The sequence below is a fragment of the Oryzias latipes genome, chromosome 10 (assembly GCF_053564925.1).
Source record: "Oryzias latipes strain Hd-rR chromosome 10, Olatipes_Hd-rR_3.1".
Classification (NCBI taxonomy): domain Eukaryota; kingdom Metazoa; phylum Chordata; class Actinopteri; order Beloniformes; family Adrianichthyidae; genus Oryzias; species Oryzias latipes.
The window spans coordinates 20,537,681-20,556,858 of NC_136246.1; positions in this window are offsets into that span (position 1 = coordinate 20,537,681).

Below are 19,178 nucleotides of genomic sequence, written 5' to 3' on the forward strand. Positions count from 1 at the left end.
TAAAAACAGTAGAACTGTGAAAACATACGGTTCTTTATTTGGATATAAACCTTCAAACAGTTGATTTACTGTTATTATTTGGATTTAAGTTCCTTCAAAAGACTGATTATTAACAGTGGAAGATCACGAGATTACAGTACCGCTCAAAGGTTTGGATAATCAAATCATATTTTATTTGTCTATTCTTTGTAGTTTTTGTATTACTGCTTGTTGTTATTAAATAAAAAGAAAGTTATTTTGGACAGCAGCTTCAAACCAAATGTTGATTATTTGAAATTAGATCAGGGTGAGCAGTTAGCATTGCAGCAAATGTGTACAAAATATTTAGATAAGATTACATTTGATAACTTTATTAATCCCACGATGGAGAAATTCACTTATCTGCGGCAGCAAAAAGGACATTCAGAAATTACATTCACATTAAATAAATACAGCTACAAAAGTGACATGTGATCAACTGTTAACATGTGATCCACTTTTAGGTAAAAAAGTACACACCAAAAAAACAACTGTTATGGAACAAAAACAACTGAAAACAACAACTGCAACAAAAATAAATAAAAACGAGTGAAAGAAATAACCTGTGGGGCTGTAGTGTGTCACTTCAACACGGTGTTTACTGGTATGTTACTCTGTAACAGTTGGATGTAAAAATAATGTGTAAAATATTATTTTACCTGTGTGTCCAGATCTTTTTAACCCTTGTGCTATCCTAGGCACTTTGACATTGAGAGTTGGTTCATCTAGACCCATTAGACAGTGTGCTGAACCTTTTTTCTTCAATGCTTCAATGATTTGTGATCTTTACTGGTGTCCATGGATTACATGAAATCTTTCCACCTTTATCCACCTTCGTCATGGTAGGGATAACATGTCAATGGTCATCTTGACCCCATAGGATAGCACAAGGGTTAAGATTTTAAAGCATTTTTTGTACAAAATGTGACAGTAGCCTTAATAAACTAGCCTGCAGTACAAGTAAGTAGCACTGGGCGGAGCTGTCTGACCAACAATCCAACTTTGGACGGGCAATGAATTGTAACCCACTGTGGACGACCAACAGACACATTCGGTCTGAATGGAGTGTCATGCAGAAAATGTTCCTCTATGTTCTTGTTCTTCTGCGGTAAAACAATTACTGGGGTTTTATTATCACAGATTTGAATATTTTTCAATCTAAAAAGGTTCATCAACGTCCAGCTTCTTTCTGGATGTCTGTGAGGAAAAGCCAGAATCCTCTGTGACGTCTTATAACCAAAATGTGAGCAATAAAGCGGCCTGTTGGTTGGCCACATCCCTGCTGATTTGGAGAAAGGCTGCAGCTCCTGCAACACTGAGAGATATAGCTTTCGACAGCTTATGCAACATGTCAACTAAACTTGGGAGGCATGTTGTTGTTGTTGTGTGTGTGCGTGCACACACGAGTGTTTTCCGGACATGCAGCAGGGTTTCAGGGGTGAAGGTGTTGGCAGGGGTGAGGAGCCAGGTCAGAGTGTCGGGACCTATCTGTCACATCCACGAGGTAGATCCACCCTGGTGTCTGTGTGTTGGAGAGATTGTGTACTCAGATAAACTGCTCTTTGTGTGTGGAGGGGTATATGGTTGCTGTGGGGTAGCGGGCTGCAGGGTTCCCTTTCAGAATAGCCAAACGAAAGGTGGAGGGAAGTTAAAACTGTAGTGGACTCTGTTGGGTCAAGCAAATTGCAAAAAAATCATAGAAGTATTTATAATATGAATAAAGCCACATTCAAAGTAAAAAAAAATGAAAGTATGTTCTTGATAGATAACTTTTTGCAATGTTTTTATCTTAATTCCTGGACTGTGTGAGCCGTTCAGGCATCTTCTGGACAGAACCCAAACACTTTTTCTCACTTCCTGCACTTTTTCTTTACTTTCTCGCTGCTTTGGAATTCTTTACTCTCTTTTTTCTATTTCTGTGTTCTTTTATTTTTGTTTTGCTGCTTGGTGAAAGAACGAATAGCAGGTATCCATAGCAACAGGTTTGTGTGTGTGTGTGCGTGTGAGGGAATTGTGTGTGTGTGTGTGTGTGATCTGCATGAGCAGCCTCTTGTCCGAGACACAATGTGGTAATTACCTAAGCTTACCTCGGTGCTAATTAACCGTCGCCGTGGTAATTGGAAGGGTCAAGTGAGCAGGACAATTGGCTCACCTTCACGCATCCACTACCACACCTCTCCAATACCATCCCTCACTCCTCCTCTCCTCCACTGACGTCTTTGCCACTCCATCGTTACCCCCACGGCTCACCCTCTGTCCCTCCTTTTTTCCCAACTTTCTTTGCCCTTTTCTTCACTGCGTCCTCATCCCTCCCCGTTGTGCTAAAGTATTATTGATTTTTTTCTTTTGCGCTTCTTCTTTCGGATGGGAGCATTATTGCGAGATCTTGGCTGCCGTTCCTCAAACGCGCCCCCTCCTCAACCTGCTCCAACTGATTGGGCATACTGTCAGCTGGCCGCCAACCAGAGGTGGAGCCGCTGACCTTCAAAACCTCCAGGTGTCCACACCAGCATCTGACGGACGAGCCTGGAAACGTTCACAGACAGGAGTGATTACAGGAGCGGGTTTCTTTTGCTTTTATAAAAACTTTTAAACTCTTTAAGGTTTTAGAAAAGAATTTATCTCATCAATAAATCTCAGACAGTTAAGGCCCCCCTTTGACTACTAAAAAACAGGACTTTCTCTGTAGGACAATGCAACACCAGCAGAGGCACACATATTTGCTACTGTTAAAATTCAATTTAGGAATCTTTTTTTTAATCTGTTTATAATATTTTCATTGTTAAAGGAAGATTATTCATCCTTTTGTTAAAATATGTGGTCCAGCTATCATCTACGGTGGCCCTGAAGTGCAAATCACATCAGTACATTTAAAATTAAAAAAGATATTAATGATCAAAACGACAATTAAAAAAGCAAAACAAATAAAAATAAAAAAACTAACTAATAAAAAAAAAACTACAATACATTTTAGGATCCAAAAAACAATTCCAACTAAATGAAATGAAATAAAAATGAACGTTTTGGAAAACAAAAGTAATTTCCAGAAATCAAAATGAAATGTTAAAAAAAGAAACACAATTAGAAACATCAAAAAGTAGGTAATATGGGACATTTCTGATTGGATAATGATGTTTTTCCATCATTTCAACTGAAAGTTATTTGGCATTAACGTGATACTGGATGTCATCATCCAATCAGTGATGTCCCATAGTACCTACCTCTTACGGTCCCTTGTTGTATCTCGTTTTTTAACATTTCATTTGGATTTCTGGAAATTACTTTCGTTTTCCAAATGTTTCATTTTTGTTTAATTTTATTTCTTTGGAACTGTGTTTGGGTTTCGGGAATTTTGTGTTGATTTCTTAAATACTATGTTGTTTTGTTTTTCTTTGTTATTTGTTGTTGCGATCTTTAATATGTGTTTACATAGAGGGATTTTTTGATTTGCCCTTCAGAGCCACCGTAGTCAAAATACCTTTCATAGGTCACCAGAGCCCCACAGGACAAAAAAAAACAACTATTCTTACTCGGACAGACAACATAAAACTCCACAATGGTTTAAAATATAATCAGTGGAAGACAGGTGGATGTTGAGACGTCAGATAATGCCACCCATTTGTTTTGACCCAAAATGGGCTCAGCTTTAGCTTGAACCAGATCCATTAACCTCTACATTAAAAGAACACCAATAGTTTTTGCTCTCAGTGTTCTCCATTTTTCAAGAATTCAGCTTGAAAAGATGCTTGATGAAATGCATTTCCTCCTTCCTCTCCCCTCTGCCCCCCAGCAAGGAGCTAAAGGTCGCCAGAGTGCAAAAGCTGCTTTCTACCCATTACCCCCTCTTTTTGTCCTCTCCCTCTATTGCTCCTTGGGGTTTGAGATTCTCCTCATCTTTCTTGTTCTCCAGACTCATGAAAAGAAATCCATCTGGCCTTTAGGGGAAAGAGTGAAAAATAGTCCTGAGACTTAAATCAGACAGAAATATGGATGGAGGTCTTTAGGAAAAAACACTAAGGTGGATGGAGGAAAGCAGAGTGCTCAGTGGATCACAGAGGTGAAGATGTACTGAGATGTTTACTGGAAAGGAAAAGAAAAATGACTGAGGTTTAACGAAAAAAAAAACAACTTTTATATCAAGGAAGAAAGAAGTAGCAAAAAGGTAACAAGTGAAAGTCAGAAGTGACGCAAAGGACTGATGAGTGTTTATTGCCGAGTGAGGCAAAGAATGAAGAAGCGGGAGAGCAGAGTGAAGGCTGAGAGTCAGGAAAAAAGGAAGGTGAGGTGAGATGAGGGCTTGACATGACGGCAGTCAGCAGGGCTTGTGTTTACCGCTCAGCTGCTGTTTACTGAGGAGCTCGCGCTGAGAGAACACCTGCTGAGCTGTCAGCACATACACAACAACACGCGCACACACAGGGCAGGCACCACGGCGGTGCTCTCCGTGGTGCTGATCCCAACATGAGAGACCCCTGAGCTGAGCAGAACGGGACAAATGTCCTCATTGCCTCATGAGGAGAGGCTTCTTTAGTGGGGGGGCATTGGGGCTGGTGGGGGGGCTGCTGAAGATCTATTTTCAACCACCGTCTTCATTATTTATTAATGAGCCAGTGTTTAGTCAGACCTGGGGTGCTGTTTAATATATGATGTCAACACTGTTCTCTGGGGATCTTTCCTATACTCTTCTACTCTTCACCCCACACTTTACATAATCTACACAGATGTGTGTGTGTTGAGGGGGGTAACATTGCTATAGGAGAGTGTGTGCAGACACAACATCCTCCCTTTATTCTGTATAGTTTACCCACTGGGATGCTTAACAAGAGGACACGCCTAAGTCTGACTTTCTTCTAATGCTGAGAGGAATCTAACAGTGCAGAAAGTGAAACGGGGAGAAACTTTACGTTGTGTTCACGGAAATTAAACAAACAGCTTCTGCTGTTGAGTGTTTTTTGACTTCATAGGGTTGGCCATGCATTGTGTCATGTTGTGTTTAGGAAAGATTGTTTTCTTTTGCGTGTTGATGACATTGAGAACCATGTCTCAGACCTGCTGAACTGCAAATGAGTGACAGTATTCACCAGAGGGGTGCTTTAAAGAGCTCTCTCTGGATGTAAGGCAAAAAAGTGAAAACAGAGCAGTTTGTTAAGTTCAGTGTTGTTGCATGTGAGTCTAACACACACATGTACAGAAAGGGTAAGTCATAATGTAGTGACACTGGGGTTGAAGGTTTAGTTTGTTCATCTTAAAAATGAAGAGTGTGTTAACAATGAATGTGTTTAGATGTAGAGAAAAAAACAAGAGTTTGCGAAATTGTAGAATTATTTAGGCTGGTGATGCAACAGACAATAATTACAGGGTAAAAAACAGACAGATGTACTGCTGCTTAATTGTACACTTGTGATCAATAATGAGGCATAAACCAAGATATAATTAACATTCACAATAATCCATACTTTAATAATGTTGGTATTACCATGGGTGTCCCTGATTTACATGTTAACACACTCATTAAAACTTTTCTTATGAACTCATTCCAGTGGCAGTCTAACCCTAAACCCCTTCTGTAACTACATACCCCAAAGTGAACTAAACTTAAGTTCCGTTCCGACCTGTCTGTCCTTAGGCATGAACCCTCCAGAGATACCAGAGAACTCAATTCTGTGTGTTACACCTAAAATTAACATTGAGTTATCTCAACTTTACCTTTAAAGTCCCACTCCAATCGTGATCTATTGTAAAAGCATTCCCAGTGGTCTTTTAATTATGATTTGGCCATTTTTAGCCAAAATCCTAAAAACTGTGTTGCTTTCTATGACATAGTTTCTGCAGAGCGGCATGAGTTCATTAAAAATTTACCTCTGAGCTGTGGGTGGGACTGTTGGCATGAAGACCCCCCCCCCCCTCTTCTATCACCCATAAGTGAGAGCTGTTTACACGCTCTCCTCCAAGCCTGCAAGCCCTCACACCCCAAAGCTAACATTCCCGGTGCAACATAAATGGTGAGCGATATTGGAGCTATTCAGCTGTAAAGTTTTAAGCCAGATGTCAGCTCAGGCGAGGAAAAGAAAGACGTACATGGATCTAGTTGTCTACAAGTGGATGTATCAACGTTTACTTGCGCATGTCCGCCACCTACAATGGGAAAGCCTTGATACGAAATGTCGAAGTGGTGCAAATTTTGTAAATTGGGCAAAAATGGCAAACAGTTTGGTTCATTGCTGCAGTCCCTGCAGATATGTAATCCAGATATGGATTACCATCATGTCAGCAGAGTGGTATTGATTTATTTTTATTTGAAAAAGAAATGCAGACATTGTCAGGCTCGTTGAAGTGTCTGTGTTCACCAGATAAACCAGCTCCATGCTGAGTTTGGTGAGTTTCCCAGTCCCTGATTGGTCGTCCTGGTTTAACTTGCAACACACTTTTTTTTTGTCCAACATTATGTTTACTATTTGTGTTTTTTTTTTTTTTGTATTACAACACACACTCACAAAGAAACAATAATTAAAAAACAAAAATGTAAAAAAATTGCTGTTTATCTTATAACATATGCAATGCACATTTATTGGACACGCATTTTGTGTGTGGAGCTCCAAAAACGGTCGTGATAAATTGCTTAGCAACACGTGAATGTGACTTGACTCTGAACTCTGAACCTGAAATGCACATTAACACGCGCTTACATAGACTTTTCAAGTTGCTATTTGAACACATGTTGCCAACATAGCATTAGGAGCATTGGTGTTGGACTAAGAACAGTCCAAGGTTTTCTTGTGCTGAATAATCAGATCTTTTTCAAACTTTTACTTCTCAGAACTACAATGTTTTATTTTCTTGTTTTATAGTAAAAGAAAAGAAAAAAAGACAAGTGTAACTTTTTTTTAAGGTATAGAAAATCCCCTCTAGTGGTGCTAATTTCTGTTTGGTCAATTTTACTGTTGCTTTTTAAGCAGTTATTAATTTATACGCAGTAATTACTGGAAAACAGCTGACAATCATTAAGCAGAGGAAGCACACGGTAAGCAGCCAGCATGTAAACATAGTGCAGCATTCAGCAGGTTAAAAGATAGATTTCCCTCTAGAGTAAAAGTGTACATATTGGACTTTAAAGGTGAAGATACGTCAATGTCATAAAGGTGCTCCTGGAAATGAGAGGTTACCTTTCACACAGCCCTCAGTAAATGAGACTGTCTTCCCTGAAGAAATAACAACACAGGAGTTTGTTGGTTCTGTTATTACAACCCGTGTTCCTGTTATTACACAGTTATCGCTGTAAAAAGAACGTTTGCACCAAAATTATTTCTAACCAAGCATCTACGTCACAGCTACAAGCTTTTTCAAACTGCATTTTTTTCATCTGCTCCTGATTCACAAGGATTTGAATAAAGAAATACTCACAAAAGCAATTCCAAGCTGAATTTTCATTGTCCTCCATCATGAAAAAAATGCCACAAATACATGTTCGAAACAACAAAAACACAATTTTTATAGTCGTGGTTTTTTAACTAACTAACTAAAGCTGTGTTGTACATTAACACTGTATGTGGCATGCCACTGCGAATGTGACATGAGGGTAAGAAAGCAGTGATTCAACTCCATTGTTCTGCACTTGATTTTTATTCGGCCTCACTTAATGTACGGACCAAATCCCTGTGAATAGAAATCACTCTGCTTGTGTTGTGTATTAGTCTGTGGCTTTCAGGCAGTGAGCAAACAGGGACGGATGTGTGGAAATGTCACTGCATTAACAGACTGTTTTTACTGTGACCTTTTTATGAGCGAAAAATGCCTCTCTTTGCCATAGCTTCATGTTTTTAGCTTTTATAAAAATTGTGTAAAAGCTGCCTGCTGATAAATGAGTGAACAGCAATGATAAAAGTAAAGCCTACATTGATTTGCTCAGTTAAGGATGCGTTGGTAATTTTATATTTTGTGTATGATTTTGATTTTTCTTTTTAAATGATGGAAGGACAAGCATTTTTTAGGATTCCAGATGTCTTCTTGGTTGAAAGTAACATTTTCAAAAACTTTTAAATACTTTTTCGCTTTCAAGATCAAACACATAATCTAACTTTTTTTTAGAACATAAACTACAACTAGCTGGAGTGAGCTTTCTCCTGGAATCATGTGAACAAATTAACCATTTAAACAGGGTCAAGATGAGCTGCTTTAGTTCAAATGCAGAAGAGAGGTGATTGAAGTGACTTTAAAGGCTGCATGGTTGTTGGTGGCAGACAGGCTGGTCTGAGGATTCCAGAAACTGCTGATCTACTGGGATTTTCACCCACAACCATCTCTAGGTTGGTCCAAAAAAGAGAAAATATCCAGTAAGTGTCAGTTCTGTGGGCAGGAATGCCTTGTTGAAAAACCTTGTCTGATCTGATGAGTCTCCATTTCTGCTGCGACATCCTGATGGTAGCGTCAGAATTTGAGCATCAACAACATGAAAGCATGGATCCATCCTGCCATGCATCAATGGTTCAGCTTGCTGGTGGTGGTATAATGGTGTGGGGGATATTTTCTTGGCACCCTTTGGTACCAGTTAAGAATGGTTCCAACACAAACAGATTTTCCTGAGTTATTGCTGACCATGTCCATCCCTTTCTGACCACAGTGTACCATCTTCTGATGGCTGCTTCCAGCAGGATAAGTTCCCATGTCATAAAGCTGGAATCGTCTCAGACTGGTTTCTTGAACATGACAATGAGTTCACTGGACTCAAATGTTCTCCACAGTCACCAGATCTCAACCCATTAGAGAACCTTTGGGATGTGGTGAAACAATAGATTGACATTATAGATGTGCAGCCAACAAATCTAACTATGTGATGCTGTCATGTCAATATGGACCAAACTCTCTGAGGAATGTTTCCAGTACCTTGTTGAATCACTGCCAAACAGGATTACGGCAGCTCTGAAGACAAAAGGGGGTCCAACCCAGTACTAGCAAGGTGTATCAAATAAATTGGCCGGTGAGTGTATGTTTACCTTGCCTATTTTGGTGTGTCTGACCAAGACATTTTTTCCCACATGATTCTAGAGTGTCTTCACTTGAGTTTGAAGCTCGGAATTTAAATATAAAAAAAGCTCAACATTTTATTTTTTCACAAGTTACATTTGAGTGGAAAGTTACTTTTTGTGTCACCAGTGCTTTAAGAAACAACAAGATGAAATTAGTTGGACTGAATCACTAGAGTTAATTTAATCGATTTGACAATGGACCTCAATCATTGCTTGTTTGTCCTCAAAGCTGTGAATGATGAAACGTGGCTATTTTTCACTGCAAACATGGCTGTGGTGTGGGCAGCGACTTATGTCCTCTGTGGCGGTTTAATGCCAAACCCAACGGTAGACTTTCGCTGTTTTTTTGTATTTCAGTCCGTTTGTGTGTACTCGTTTTTTCTTTTCTTTCAATGAATATTACATTTTTCACATAACAGCTGTCCTCTGACGTCGATGTGCCCACAGAATGTCTGCACCAGTGTGTTTGCGTTGAGTGTGGCGTGTGTAGGAGTTCTCTGCACAGTCATCCTTGGAGTTTACATAAGACCAGCATGCACGGTGCTGTTGCATGGCATCGGGAAAGCCCTTCTCCACCCACATTGCCCCTGTTGCGGAGAGCCGTGAGCACATGGCCACTAGTGCTAGAAAAGCTGCTTATAACTAATAACGGTAATAATGGACACAACCCGTTTAATGTGGATACATAAATATTACAGTAATAATCTGATATTCGTGGATTTACCCTCCAAGTAATCCTACTGTCTTTTTATCAAACAGCTACACAAACAGCAGAAACTCCTTAGAGGAACCTTGAAAAGCTTGTGTGTGTTTGCTATATTGTACAGTAGCAGACAATACTATGTGTTTTTGTTTACAGTTTAGATCTGTTTGTTCAATATCTCTGTTTTCATAGAGATGTGTTTTCCTTTGGAACAGAGGAGCCAGTGCATAATACATGCTGTAAGTTTGACCCACTATCTGGCACCTTTAAGGGCTGCTTCATCACAGGCCTCGCAGCTGTTCTAGCATGAGGAAACCCCCGTTTGTGCATCTATGTGTGTTACTTTTGTAATGAAACTGCTAGTTTCTGGGGAAAGCCCAAGGGCTAACCTCCACCCACTCACTTTTTCTGGCTACCTTTGAATCGCAGCCTTCCTTCCTCGTGACAGTGAGTCTGCATGTGAGATTTGGGGCTGCTATCTTGAAGATGCACCATCTTAATAACAAGAATTTTCTTGTTCCTAGTTTTCCATGTCATTCTCCTCCTTCTTTATCTGCTTTTTCTTCTGTTTGTTTCACACCCCAAAGGCGGATGGTAAGTCAGAGTGATGCAGCTGTTTTCTCTTCTTTTTTGCAGCTTTGCTCAGCTGTCTTCATGTGTTTGGTAATTGTGCAGCGGCGAGGCATTCAGACACCTTTGGAGCTGTGTGATCATAAAAATTTATGAGATGGTGAAAACTTTAATTAAGTCAACCTGACCCATCCAGATCACAACAGGTAATGCTGAGCTTTGCAAAGAAGTTTTATTTTTAAACTTGTGACTAAAGATTGGTTTTAAAATGTGCACAGGTCATACATGGAGCTGCTTGAGAAATAACACAAGAGGAAATGTAAACTCCCTAAGAAGTGATGAGGAGGCATCATGTGGTTCTTAATAAGGTGTTTCCAGATGTGCTGCAGGTTTATTATTTCAAAAACAAATGTAGCTGCGATTAGGTTGAAACCTCAGCATTAGGCTGACACAATCAAACAGGCCCATGCAACATATGAGAGCCCTCAGAAGGGTAGGTATAGAGTTCAGGAACTTTGAAGCTCCTGCAGCTATTTGCTCACAGACTGTCAGGGCCGTAAATTCAAAATGATCATAAAAGTTACATACATGGCTCAGTTTAATAATTTGTTTGGATTTTTTGTCAAATCTATCATCAGAATTAGCATCTAACACAACACGTTGAGCTGTTGGGTAACATTGTGTCTGCTTAGATTTCCTGCGAGCGCTTCAGTTCAGTTTCCTCCAAAGCGCTCTTTATCCCAGAAACAACCAGGATTTAGTCTACAGGTCAGATCCATGGTTCTTAGCCAATTCTTTTGTCGTGTTTGTCAGAGGACATAGTGGTCATGCAAAATTAAACACACTGTGAAAACGCTGAAAGGGACTGTAAATTTGAAACAAGTTTCTCACATTTCTTCAAACTAAACGTTAACCCGTTATTGCAATCAATTCTAAAGCTTTTTTCCAAACTCAAATTTAAAGCAAAAAGAGTTCAACTGAACGATACAAGCATTAGAGTAAATAGCAACAGGTGAGCTTTCACCTTTAATGATGTGCAAGTATGAATTTGCTTATTTCTATTGTCAAAAAACATTTTTGCCTTCAAGCAACTTCCCTTTAAACTCCTCAATCAACAGACATTTGAAACTACAGTCAAAGGAGCAAATGACTGTGAAAGACTGTATAAAAACATCCATTCTCTTTATCATTACCGAATCAGTAAAATAAAAATATATAGCTAATGGGGCTCTGTGAGCAGCAATTACCCTACTACATTTATGTTATTAAAGTACCAGCTTTTAAAATAAAAGCATTAAAACAGAAAAATTACTTGCATAACCAAACTTGTCTTGTAAATCTTAATGTCAGTCCAATTATGACCACAAACAGCTTAAAAGATAACTTGCCTATACGTATTTTACATAACCCCTGTGCTGAAGTACCCCCAGGGGTACACACCTTTGGTTTAGAATCGATGCATTTAGATGATCCTCAGCTAGTTTGAGTTTTCATTTTTGTCTGTTCCTCAATTCTTTTGATTGATCCCAGTCATTTTCTATCATTTTTGTAGTTTTAGGTGCTTGTATATCCTGTGTTCACCTCCCTGTGTATTGATGGGGTTAGTGTTGGTCATACTGTCCTACAGATTGTTTTTTTATACTGCAATAAGGTTTTTGCAGCCAATTTGCTTCTAACAACAGAAGCAAAAACTGCAGGAGTGCTCCTGGCTCGGTTAATGGAACGATGGTACACAACCTTCTTTTTTCACATTTTTAAAGATTTTCTATAATTATTTTGTTTTGAATTACTTCCAAAAACTCTTTCACCCTTGTGCTAGCCTAGGTGTAGCTCCTCAAATGCTGAGTTGGACCAGAATAATTCTAGGTTCGGAGGAGCAGTTGAATAGACTAAATTAAATAAATAACCTTAGACCATAATTATGATTTTAGAACTTTTAACTTATTTATAAATGGATGCTAATTAACACTAACACTTTCAAATGATTACAGAACATGAACAAGTAAACCTGATAACCCAAATAAAACTTCTGTAGCAAGAGAATTGAAAATTTACCTTGCAAGGTTTTTAGAAAAAATACTCTTTTAGTTCAATGAACCTTAATTTTCCAATTTAAACCCGATGTACCAGGTTAGTTCACAAAAAAACACCAATAAAAATAATATCAAATTCTCTTAATCAAAACAATATCTAAAATAAAAAAGAAGAAAATACAAGTCTGTTCCATCCTCGAGCAGTTCTTTCAGGTCCCGGTGACTGGCACCTGTGGAAAAGGTAGTCACTCTCCTACCACGATTGAACGCAGTGTTCAATTTCTCCTGTGCGGCAATCAGAGCTCTTTTACGGTTGCTTGTGTTCAGACTCCAGTTGGATGGCTTGCCATCACCAAACTTAAAAAACATCTCTCACTAGTTCTAGTAACCTGGGTTACATAGGCACTTTAACATTGGGAGTTGGGTCATCTAGACCCACTAGACAGTGCTCTGAACCTTTTTTCTTCAATGATTTGTGATCTTCACTGGTGTCCATGGATTACATGAAATCCTCTCCACCTTTATCCACCTTTGTCATGGTAGGGAGAACATGTCAATGTAAGGGTGGGGTCATATAAGATAGCACAAGGGTTAAAATAAGTCAGTTAGCTCCAATAATATAGTTTTAAAAATAAATTTGTTTTGGAATTGAAATGACACAGTATAAAAATATGAAATAGCTTTCTCGTGATGTTCGTGACCTATTCTCATGATATTTATTCCAAAAAATTGGCTTTTGTCTAGAAACTCAGTGTATATACCCCAGAACAGGGGTCTGCAACCTTTAACCCTAAAAGGGCCATTCGCTTCGGTGTCTTGCTAACCAAAATGCAGCTTGGAGCTGTCGACAAGTCAACGTTAAGAAACGAGCACATTATATTTTCACGGCCCATTAGGCTCGTTTGTAACACGTAGCTTTTAAGTGTTTACAAAAATGTAATTATAACAGGGTTGTGTTATTCTATACGTAATATTTTTAACTTTTACTTTCTACTTTTGACTGCATCACATACACGCTCCTTTTCATTTTTTCCAAAGCCAAAGTGCCTCAATGGAGGGAATAAAGAGCCATACGTGGCTCAGGAGCCTCAGGTTGCAGACCTCTGCCTTAGATTATTCTGAATCTTCTCCTGAATCGAAATAAATGATTGCACGGTGGACTAGAAAATCTTTGTAAATTTCTATTAGAATACGATCTTAATTTTGAAAACTTTGGAAAACTGTTGTGATCACAGTCAGAGGCTGCTAGTTTTACCAGCATAAAAACTGAACAGACCTGTTATGCGTTAAACTCTGAAACGTGAAGTAATGTGTATTTCAAATTTTATATTTTCAGTGTGTCAAAAAAATTATTACAAGACTTGTATACTAAATATTATTTATTATTTATTAATAGCATTGTTGTGTTTGTCACTTGATGCAGCAGTTTTGATAATCCCACAGAATCACAGGCGTTTGTAAAATACTGTATGATGTTTTGCATAGTTTAATGTATTAAACTTACAATATGAACCAATAGTCAATAAAGTTGCAAAAAATAAAACTCATTAATGGATCCGGACCAGGATTCCTACAATGATTTTTCTATAATGAGAGATTTGATGGTAGCATGGGGATGAAGGCAGGCATGCAAAAACCACCGTGCAAATAGGCAGCTCAGCATCAGCCATCACTGTGGCAAGTATATTTTTGGATTGTGGACGGAAGCCAGAGTACCTGGAGAAGAGCCATGAGGAGAACACGCTAACCCTTCAAAAAAGGCCAGAGCTGGGATTCAAGCTCAAAGCTCCTTAGCTGTAAGGCAACTGTGTTAAGATGCATCCCACAATGCTGCTCTCTTCCAAATATAGTACATTTAGGTTGAGGAAAGTTTCTTTATATGACAGCCTTTGAGAGGAATATCCTCATTATGAGAGTACCAAGCAGGCACCAGCGCTTGACATACCTCTGGATGCTGTAAACACATAAAATATGCACCTTTGCAACACTTTATTCTTTCCTCTTTTGCTTTTTGAGAAACATGCAGGAACGACTGGGAGCGTGTTTAAATGTTTTCAATCAACTAACAGGATCTTTTTAGCCGAAGGATTACTGCGAATGCACTTCTCAAAAATCTGTGTTTGAATTCAGTTGCAAACTTTTCTGCAATTTGCATTCACTGACACTGTTTTCTGTTGTTGTTTTGTTTCGATTCGGTGCTTTTTTTATTGAAAATTCCCAAATGTTGCTTTGAGTTTTTTCCTACGATAAATATTTTATCAAAAAACAAAAAAAAACAAAAACATTTTATCGATCAGAATTGGTTAAAAATGTAAAATCAGCAAAATTATATTTTAAGAGTATTTGCAAAAATAAAACGTAATCTTTGCAAACAAATGAACTCCCTTTAAAGTGAAATAAACACCTTAGTTGGAGATTGTCGTTTGTGATGTGTTTCCCATCTTTTCTGCACTTCTTTGCTTTTTCATTTGTACCAAAAACCTCTTGATTCAAGCTCATAGAAACTTATCTGCAGTTAGGTGCAGAGCATGGCTTGATAAGCTCAGAGGGGAGAAAGTTTGGCAAGTTTTGATGTAAATTTCAGTGTAACATTTACATTTCATAACACAGAAGTTCCGTTTTCCTTTTGTATTTTACCTACTTTCTTGATTTGTTCATCTTTGTTACGTTTTATGGTTCAATTGCTCAGATTTTTTCTTAAATCCGTGCATTTAGTGTTTGAGTCTGGTGAGTTCACACCTGGCTTTAGTTTATTGTGTCAGCTGCTCCCACTGAGTTAATTACTCCCTTAGTGTATTTAGGCCCATGCTTTCAGCTGCTCTCAGTCACATCCTTGCTTGTCATATTTTGGTGCCAGCAGTCCCTGGTCACAGCTGCTTCAGCCACAGCCATTTCTTTTCCTTGGGTTTTTTCCCCTCCATAAATGATTTAGTTTTATTGGCAGCCTTCTGTGATGCATCTGCATTCTTCTTAATGTTGCCATCAGCTTCAGATATTGCTTAGATTAGTATGCTGCACTGAGCGAGCATTGGAACATTCCTTAAGAATGACTAAGATCATGTTAACATTTGAAATATTTTATGTTTGAGATGTAACCAGGATATGTTTTTTTAAAATAACCTTTTTAAAGAAATACTCTGGAGAAAATTATGTTTTTTGGTGTCTACATGTTCTTATGGCATTATTCTCAATTTGGAGGGCGTGTATAAAGAAAATTGAGCTTAAATTTGCAGTTCAGAGTCCTTCTTTATTCAAATCGTAGGGGAAGTAGGCTCCTGCCTCTCAGAGGCAAATTATTCAAGTTCTGCTGCTCTGCAGAAACTATGTCCTAGAAAACAACACAGATTTTTGGATTTGGGCTAAAAACGGCATAATCATGATTAAGACCACTTCGTGATCATAGTGGGGACTTTAAATTCCTTTTTCTTCATTTTGCCTTTTCTTCATATGTGTTTTTGTTTATTTGTATTAAAACAAACAAGAAACTCAACAGATTGTACTTTTGAAAAGCCCCAGATTTGCAGCTTTGTTAGCGGTGCTGTGAGTTTCATTTTCAGTGCTTTTTTCCTGCACACATGTACTTCTTTGAGAAATGTTCTAGTTTGTTACCAACCACTTCTAACGTTCCACAAATACAGCCTGACACGCTGTTATGACCTGAGTTACTCCAGCTCTGAAAACCACACAAAGCTGAAAACCAAAATAAGTTCTTGAAGCCTGTTATATAAAGTCTGTGATGGACATAATTCACTAAACAAAAAGAAAGCAGTGATGTGAGAAGCGTAAAAAAACTCTTTGATCAGAAAAGTTCAGGAAGTATTAGTGACCCTTCATTGAGGAGAGCTGCACCCTGATGCTGCAACAGCAACATTTATTTTTTCATTCGATCTCCCTCCGTTATTGACGAATCTGTGACCGGCTTTGTGTGTGGAGTGATACTGAGTGTGTGGGTGATATAAGTAGAGTCGGTAAGTAGAGTGTGGTGGGAGGAAAGGCACCGGCTCTCTCTGTGCAGTGGGAGGCAGTCAGGCGGAAACAGGGCTCCCCTGGTTACTTCGGCTCTGTGGGTGGCTTGCAGCAGCCCAGTTCCCCTCCCTGCTCAGCACACTGTCACAAGGCTGAGGGGGTGACGGACGGGACTACCTCTGTGGCAGATCGTACGCCACGCCCTCCTTCCTGTTGCCAGTCGTCCACAGCAATGTCTTATTCTTTTTCCCACACATCGGTGCTCATCTTGCAGTATTTCAGTACAGTTTCTTTCTTGGACTTTCTTGACTTTGTCTCCCACGCTGGCCCACCACATGGGTAAGGAAAGACCTTTTCCTCACCATCACAGCTTCTCCACCCACCTGCAGGTCTCATGTAGTTGCTTTTACTTTGAACCTCCTGCCTGCACTCTTGTTCAAATGGAGCATAGCCTTTGCTAACAGCCTCTTTATACCTCTATAAAGTACACAATCAATAACTTTTCTTTGGATGTAAAGTAATGCACTTTGTTACTTTAGCTTTTCTGCCTCATGGCTCTATTATTTCTCTCTCTCACAAACCTTTATTGCTGGGTCTGTGTGATGTCAGCTGTTCAAGTGCTACATAGCTGATGTCAGATTGGATAGTCTCAAAGCAATAAGGTAGTAATCTCTTAAAGGCCCAAAGGTTTTTAATCCCAAACATTCCCTCCTCTTTTCTTCTCTTTCACCTCCCTCACTCCTTCTCACCTCAAGGAAAGACAGACCATATACCTCTAAATAGATCTTTTGGTGGCGATGCGCTCCTAAGTCTCGCACACATCCGTGTCCATGCGTGCATCCTCACTGAGCACACACAAACATGCCCTGCAGGATGCTGCTCCACACCTACCATCTTTATGAAGCTGAGAATTATTCCACCATAGGTAATCATAGCACGCCATACCTGGGACTCATACAAACACACCTTGGCCCCTTCTCTCTAATAATGTGTATACAGTGATCTAATATAGAGGCCTACATGCTAGGACTCTCGAAACCAGAGGGATTTTGCAGTCTCTCAGCTGTGTCATAGTTTTTCGGCAGAATTGGAGAGAACAGGAAGCAGGTGTGGTGTGGATTTTCTTCATCTTTCTGTGTGCTGACACCAAAGGTTCACTTTTTTAGAGCTAGAGCATTAAAAGTTTCCTTAAGTGCACAGAAACAGGAGCTCATGCCTCCAATGCAAAAAAGAATTAAAAAAAACCTGGGATGAGAAGTTTGGCTGGACTGACTAGCATTGGGGAGCGCTGGACTGCCCCTTGGCTAATACTTATATTACAATATGTCTGGGATAGATGGCACACCAAGGATCCATAGTGTTGTTGGTCAACAGAAGAGTCATTTAATAACTGGCCTGCAGGAGCTCAATTTGCTGATATGCATATGCATCCCACAATGTTTTCCATGGCATCAAAGTGTAAAGTTTCAAACTTTTGCTGAGAGCAGTTTTATGAAAGTTAGTACCGGACTATCAGTTCTGCAACAGCATAAACAGGCTTGAGCTGCTGTTTAGACTTGCTTTGGATCCTGAGCTGTCTCTATAGCAACCACTGCAGGCAGTTGCTGTGGTAATCACTAACTGTTCCTGCCCATGGCGTTATTAAGTGTTTGAAGTTTTCCCAGAGGTGCACAGCTGAAAGGGTTAACTTTACCAGTCCCCTGACAGGCATGTTCAATGGTACACTTCTATATCTCTTTGATGTTTTCCAGTGAAGGGGGTTATCTGACATCTAAGTCTATCTGGGAGTGTTTGGATGGATTGAGTGCCGGGTCCCGGTCTGACAGTGATGCTAAAGCCTAAAGAATAGGTCAATGTGTCTGTTGGTTTGTAGATGAGCTACACAAATGAGATGCCCACCACTCAGAGCAGTGCAGTGCCCAGGGGTGTTGGAGTGTCAAACGCTGTTAGCCAAACAGGGAAAGCGGGTGCTGACACCAGTCAGAATGGCAGATGTCCACACGACTAGGCACGCTGGCACATGAGGGCACGGGACGGCGCAGGGCTGATTTGTACAGACTGTCCCCTGTGGACATGGCAGGAAGCAGACCGAGGTCTTTCCATCATGGGTGGCAGGCTGCATCAAAGGATGATAACATTTTTTTTTAGCTAAAAAGTGACGGTGGAGTCATGTGAAGTCATCTCTCGCCAAAATTAGCATTCCTTCAGTCTATCATAATGGCTTTTTTCAGTGAGTCATCTTGCTATAATGTTTTTTTTTTATCTTAAATGAGGTCTGAAGGTGAATAAATGAGACTTGTTTCTGACTGCAGCAGTGCCCTCCCCACATGACCTTGCTTTGATTTGTCTTGTCATTCTGAAGTGACATTTTAGTCTCTGATGTCAGAAAATCTGCTGACAATAATTTATGCAGGTTACAGGAGGAATTACAGCAGCCAGACAAATGAGTTTTCTTAGCAGACAGTTGCTTAAATTCCCAAGTGTATCTGCTGTGCTGCTTAGGAGTTTTGCTCTAACTAAAAAAGCTAACCCATGTTGGACAAGCAGGGATGGGCTTCTTTTTCTTTTTCTAGTATTTACTAGCTCATGTCCACCACCTACAGTTGGAAGAGGCTTTATCCAGGCTTTTTCTTTCACCGCTCTATTCCGACAAATAAAAAAACTCTGTCATGGAATTCCAGCCGGGCACAAACCGTGATTATTAATTTGTCCAACATGATTGATTTTCACACAGTCGTGAATTAAAAAGGACAAACCATACCTTACTACCAAATCTGAGTCCCTAATTGGTCAAAGTTCAACATGGTTTGATTTGCAATGTGCGTTCAATGGCCACGCGTTTTGTACATAGTCTGAAAATGGTTG